The following is a 7,312-nucleotide window of genomic DNA, read 5'->3' as shown; positions in this document are numbered from 1 at the left end:
AATACAGATAACTCTGCTACCTCATGCAACTTCACCTGTGAAATTTCAGGAGAACAGCAACAGAAGTACTTCTTTGTTGGACACACATCTGGTCTTTTATGTTGTGCTTAATTGAGCTCTACTGGCTGAAACTGATAGGCACAGCAAAAGCATAGGGAGGGGACCTGATCTCCTGGTACCGCCAATTTGTCTCCATCTGTGCTAATAAATTTTTGAATGTGATATCTACAGTTATACACAGTTATATAGAAGAGATAGTGAGCTGAGCAGAAAGTGTATTTGACCCCATCTTTTATAATATTAAATAATCTGGATTCTGCATCTTCAACAGGTCTTCTATGAGCTATGACATCTATTCTCTGGAACCGATTGGCCAGACAACTTACTGGGATCAAAGCCATTAAAGAACACATCGTTAAACATTTCAGGATATGTAGCCTGTATGGAGAGTCAGGAATGGCAACTACATATAGATCATGCGTCTAACCCCCAGGCTGATGAGCTAGGAATGAAAGATTTAGAGATGACTTTTAAATCCCCAAAGACATGGCTTCACACAGAGCATTACCCACACTTGCATTTGTTAGTAAACCCCAACTGGAACAGTATATTGGGTCATTCCATGAAAACTATTGTTGCCTCTCAGAATTTATTCTCACGTTAGCCAGGAATAATCAATTCAGAAAAGAATCTATCCTTTGGAAAAGGAATGGGATGTCAAACTGAACACTGAATTCCCAGTCCTGATGTCTGGACTAAGTTTTGGAGAATCTAGGATAAGCAACGAAAAATCCTAGAATGGTGATGTGTGCTATGTTTATTATAACACTGGAACAAAAGATTACCAACAGCTCAACCTGTTAAGTAAAACTTAATTTAAATTCTGAGGTTGTGTACTGCTGGAAGGAAAAACAAATCAGGGTGATTTGGGGTCCGTGTTTACAGTAGTGCATCCAAATAGAGTGTAGTAGAGAAAATATTTGGTGAAAATTCTTTATGGCTACATCTAAATACGGCTACATTAAATAAAAAACTATCTAAATTTAGAACAGTTAAGAATCTACCATAGTCTGAAGCTATCAGTAGGAAGCTTCTCGTGATGAGATAAATAAAAACACACTAATTACTTTAATACCTTGAAGATTAGAACCCAAATGTGCTATGCTACTTTTTGTTTAAAATTTAACAAAATTCTCAATTTACTTCCAAATTCCTTGATTTTGCTAAACATTTTACAAACCCATATACAGAATCCATGGTAGCTGTACACAGAGCACATTGATCTGTTACTCAAGTTTGCATAAAATTCTCATTTACGTACTGAAGCAGCTTTTCTTTGATTTTGTATTTATTACCTTCATAATATATTTATTACTAACCTGCTGTCATATGCACATCCTTATTACTCTCTTAGTAAAATACTATAGAAAAGTCTTTTCACCCACACTGTTTGAATTATTGAACAATCTGTATTTCATACTATGTTTTGGAGCAATGACACAGTTGGCAATTTCTCACATCTCTCAAAGGATGGGGGTTAGCCTACGAAGTTTACTAGGTTTAATCTAGCTTATAGGAATAGTGCAAATTTTTGTTAGGCAAAGGAGCTGTTTGTTTAAATTCTCTAAGTGAATTATCTTGCCACCTTAATTATCTCCCCACCCCCCCCACCCCCCCCTTTGTAGTAAAGAAGAATTAATCTAATTTACCATAAAATGTCCATGATACAAATTTTCCAGGCAGTGGCACAGAAATTTAGTAATGTAACAGCTTAGTCAAATCTTATCTGAATCTCTTGGTCTGTAAAGCTGGACAAAAACCTCACAAGAATATGCTCTTCTGTGAACTTTCTGGTACTTCCTGCTTTTAATTTGGCCAAAAATACTGCACAGAAAAGTGCAACACAGCAGTTTTTCTCCCAGCTGGAATTAGGAAATGCAGGGTATGAAAAGTGAAAAGCAGAGAGTAGAGGAAAATGATCCCAATTTTTCCAAAACCTCTTGAAAATGTTTTAATTGAACTAGTTTGTTAAACTGGAACTATTAACAACTGAACCCCCAACGGGTGGATTTATAAAAAAATAACTGAGTGATAATATCCACATTTACAGTGTGTATGATTTGAAAATGTATTTTGTACTACCACCCATACTGGATGATAAATGTCAAATTAAGGAATAAATACTGTACAGTACATAACTGATGGCAGTTTATACCCTATGTATGTGTACTTATATATGCAGGCACTTAAAGATACAGTCATGTAGCTCCACCTTTCAGTGAAGAAGAGATTAAAGAGTGTTTAACGGTTACTGAAATGCAGTTCAGCTGAACGTTAGTATTTTGAAGATGTTAACCTTAGAGATGCTGAGGCTAACTTGGAGTGCAAAAAGCTGCTTGTACAGAAAACTGATCAAAGCTTTGTCTTCATCATTAGTAAAAAATATTTTGTCTTGTGATCAGTGTACGCTAAAAAGTAAAGGCAACAGCATGCGTTTCAAAGCACTGAAACTGACCTGCTACATATATTTTTATATTGCACAAAATCAGAGCCTCTTGTCAATTGCAAAACAAAACTGCACAAGCTGAAAAAACTGGCAAGTGCTACTGTAACTTACAACATTCCTATGCATTTTGTATGCTTATATACTGTTACAGGTCCCAAGAGACAACATTCTGTTAGACTCAGCACAGAACTCAAATAGCTATACAATTGAGAGGCAAGTTAAACAGAAACAAAAAGCTGATCCAAAAAAATTTCCAGACATAGTGTCACCTGATCCTCCATAGGGGCAATCGTTGTTTTTACTAAGGTGGTCCAATGAACAGCTGAAAAGGTCAAAGTGTGGATTAACATTTTTTTGATTTCCCATGGGGTCTTCTAAAGCCATTCTTGCAAAGGGTATTCTGGCAAAGCTTTCTGTATGAAATTGATATTGCCTCAATGATTTTTCCCTCAACTGAATTAAAAAAAAAAGTCTATCTCAGTAATTTAGGTATGTCAGAATATGTACAAATTTAGCAAACAATATTCTGAGAATTACCAACCCTTGACAGACAGAATGAGAAATGCAAAATGTCAGGTGTTATGTAGGTTCATTTAAAAAAAAAAAAAAAGGAAATTAAATGATAAATGGTTTGCAGTTCTCTGAAAATGGCTCTTCGACTTTCAGTTTTCCAAGTACTGTGCTGAGGCAACATCAGAGGATTAACTAATTATTTTGTTCTGTACAGAAGAACATGGGGAACATGCTAAAAACATTAGCTGCTCTTTTTTTTTTTTTTCTAAATACCCATGTTATACAGGAAAGAAGTAACACAAAGAGCCTTGAACTTGGCAAGATCATTCCAATCCTTGGTAAATAATTTTAAGTAGTCCTTAAAAACAGAGTTTTAAAAACAAGCATCCCGGCTTCTGAATTAACTACAGAACAAAAGAATTTCTGCCCTCTGCCCCCTTGAGTTTTAAGCAATTCTAAATAAAAAAAAAAAGTCTTAGTCAAAATGCACCTGCACGCAAATTGCCTTTGTCAATATGGGTACTGAGTATAGCGTATGATATCCTGCATAGCTAGATGCTATGTAAAGCTTTGCTCTGAGAGTGGACAGGAAAAACCAATCTGTTTCAGTTTCACTACACATCCAGAAGGATAGCGGTGCCCCAGTCCAGTCCTTCCTCTCAGACCCATAAAGGCCTTTAGCTGTGTCTACGAGTGAATTAAACCTGTTAAACCTGTAATCTCTGGTCAAACGATGGATACGAGATGAACAAAGTGTTGTATCTTGAAAGATCCTCCAGTCTGCTTATTTTGGAGTTTAAGCACACACCAGTCAAGGCTGGAGTGTCTTCCAAACCCATCTTAAAGTTAAGAAGTTGTATATGTTCTAGCCCAGCATTTTCAAGTTTCCTGCACACTGGGATTTCCTTTTAGTTGCATATATTCAGCCAGTTGTTTTTAACTCTTTACTGCTCAAGCCAAAAAAGGGAAAACTTATTTTATGGCTCTTAGCCAGCTGAATGCACATCGCCAACACTTCATGTGTATCAGGCAAACAGAACATACAAGAGTTCTCCAAGGACCCGAGTCTTATAGTAACAGCAGTTATTTGCACCTCCCTGGAAAAGGTCCCCTGGATGGTGGCAGGGAGGGGACAAGTCGGACTGCTGCTCAGCGCGGGAGGCATATTAGATACAGTAAGTCCGCTTGCTGCATTACAGGGGAGGAGTGATGAAGGTCCCTACACCATGGCTGCTTATCCGCACTGTGAAAGTTTCACCTGTATGCCAGTGCGTCGTTTATGTGGGTTCTGCATCAAATAGCCAGTCTTCTGGGGGGAAACAATTTAAAGCACAAATAATACATTTCAGCTAGAAATAATCTGTATTCATTACACTCACCTGTAACGAGTATGGAGATTTCCACAGAACACAGGGCAAGTTCAAACCGCAGTGAGCAGCTGGAGGCCTCCCATGAAAGGGATCTTCTGTCGTCCAAGCCACTGCACAGCAGCTAGAGGAAGGTGGGGCCTGGTAATCAATATCTGTTAACTGAAAGCCGAAGGCAGTGGAAATTCCATCAACATCACAGGAAGAAGCAGCCCGAAATTGTCAGCAGATATCAGACAAAGGCAATTTAAAAATATTGAAATAAGTTTTGTTAGGATTACCACCACTTCTACTTTACAATGTAGCATTTTGAGATGGTTTCAGGTTGCAATCTTTGCATGGGTTTTGGCCAAAAAAATAATCAGTAACTTCTAAAGAGACCCATAGATTGAATAAAAACATTTTTGAAGTATTTGCATGCAGCTTTGTCATGAAAATCAAAGGAGGCCTATTTTTATGTCTCATGCCATGATCAAAAACATAACACGTCTCTTCAGAAGTCCTTCCAGTTCCGAGGGAGGAAGGCATCTCCCCAGGAGTCTCAGGGAAAAGTTATACACAGGTAAGGGAAAAGCTCAGATGAACCACAGTGTGGTACTTTGGCTCAAAATTAATGACTCACTGGACAGAGGAGATGATACCCAAAGGCATGATGATGCTGTTTGGGAAGATGCAGCTCCTAGCTCTTGCTCCAGGACCACTGCTTGCAAGTACAGTCCCCCAAAAACTATTCCAGGATAAAGGCAACAGGCACTGGACAACTCCAACATTAAGAGAAGCAATAAGAGGCTCAGTGAAGTGGCATGATCAAATGCAAACCATTCAGTCCAAACCTATAGGACCAAAGACTGTCCACAAGACAGATAACACTACAGGAAAGATAGTGAGAATACTAACTTTTGAGACCCATTTGCACTTTTATCAACTTTTCTGTGCTACTTTGCTTGTTCTGCACTTTTGATGTTTTCTTATAGCCAGCAGGGATACCCAAAAGGGTTTTATAAGGTCATCTTCTTTTTATTATTAAATCTGTTTTGGTTGCATTGTATGTGGGTGGGTGAATGATTTGGAAAGAAAAATTGCATGCAATTGATTCTGACTGGACACTACTGTAATACCAAAATATTTATTCCCATTTAAGTCTGTTGGATACCCTTACACCAACATTACTTACCCTATCTTTGTGGCATCCAGCTATTGGATTTAATAATTTCCTTGCTTTCTGTACAAGGATCTCAAATATCACTTTAATAATTACCTCTTTCATTGAAAGCCTAGACAAGTGCAGGGTCTTTCTGATTTCAGTATTTTGGACTCCTCCAATTTCTATCTGTAGAAGTTGTTTTAAATTGGGATTTGGAATTACTTTCCTCCAAAATGAGCAGAAATAAATTCTGTGATAATTTCAGCTTTAGCTTCCTTAGTAAGGATAACTGGATATGAAGCTGCAGCAGATGGTAACCCTGCTGGAGAAAGTAAAAAAAGGTCTTCCAAATAATTTGGAATTGTGCAATTATATCACAGTTTATGGAGACAGGGATATTATCAGCTACACAAATGAAAGCTCATGATCTATGCTAATTATTGCTTGTTTGTTTGCTTGGCGGAAATATTAAGAATAGTGAGAATGTTAACATAGAAGAAAATGATGAAAACACACAAAAAGTCTTTCTTGTCTGTCTTGTTTAGAAGAGGGCAAACAAATTAAATATAGAGTACATATGACAATCCTAAAAGGTTAAAAAGACCTTCCAGGGTTATAACAGTATACATTTAATAACTATAGATTTTTTCGGAAAGTATTTTACTTTGATAAACACAATCCAATGACTGTAGTTTCTTGGAACAGGTGGTAAGCAGTTTGTTGGTGACTTGTAAATCTATAAATACAGACATTAAGAGTTCATCTTCATTTGCTTACCCACAGGTATTAATTATTTTTTTTTTTTGCATTAGAATGATTTTTTTTTTCCTTAAAAAAAAAGAAAAAAAATTACTCCATAACCCAGAGTTACTTAAAAACTTTAACAGGTATCACAGTTAGAGGAACATGCTTTAAAAGTCCAGAAAAAGCCTTAGAGGATTGCTTTACACATTAGACTTTTTATAGTGGGCAGTCAGTAGAACACCTTTGTGAGTAAAATAAACAGAACTTTAAAACCTTTGGGAAATTAAGTCCTTTCTCCTACAAAGCATGAGATTCAATAAGCAATACTGAAAATAGTTTAATCTATGAGGAAATTTATATTCGTCTTTTAGGTAAATTTTGGTGGCAGTTGGAAAACAAAATTTCTCAAGGATAAGAAATTACAAGAAACAAAACATGGTCTTACTTTTCAAAAGGTGACTAATTTCACTTTTTGCTGTCCTAATTCTGGATTGGTTGTATATGTCCAGCATAAACAGGAAGAAAAGAATAATTTAAAATCTAACCGCTGCTAATAAGGATGGCTATGATGTTCTAAGGAGCAGTTACACTAACTGAAGGTCTTGATATCACTTCACTTGCAAAAGCATTCAAAAAGGACAGTGAAGACAGGAGTTGTCTCTGTTTGTTACTCTTTTCTCTTTTATTTCATTTCTAGGTCTTGTATGGGAGGGGCAAGAAAAATATGCTTCTAGAAAGCAGAATGCCTTTGATTTTCCTGTAAAAGGCTGGACGTAAAAGGCTGTAAACAGAAAAAAACCCACGTGCTGTTTGGCATACTTGAAGTAAACCCCTCTGTCACCTTAAGAGAAATAATACTTCTAAAAATTATCATTCTGATTATATCGTTAGCTTCTTCACTGTTAGTGGTAACTAGTTGATTCAGCAAATACACTCACAGACAACATTTTATGATAGTACGTTATTGCATTTCTCTCTTATAAGGTGGTGATGGTTGGGAAAGTTAATACAGAGACAGGTGTTCCTTCTGTAGGTACT

This window comes from Vanellus vanellus (genome assembly GCF_965231255.1).
Source record: "Vanellus vanellus genome assembly, chromosome: 1".
Taxonomy (NCBI): domain Eukaryota; kingdom Metazoa; phylum Chordata; class Aves; order Charadriiformes; family Charadriidae; genus Vanellus; species Vanellus vanellus.
Note: the sequence above shows the minus strand (reverse complement) of the source record.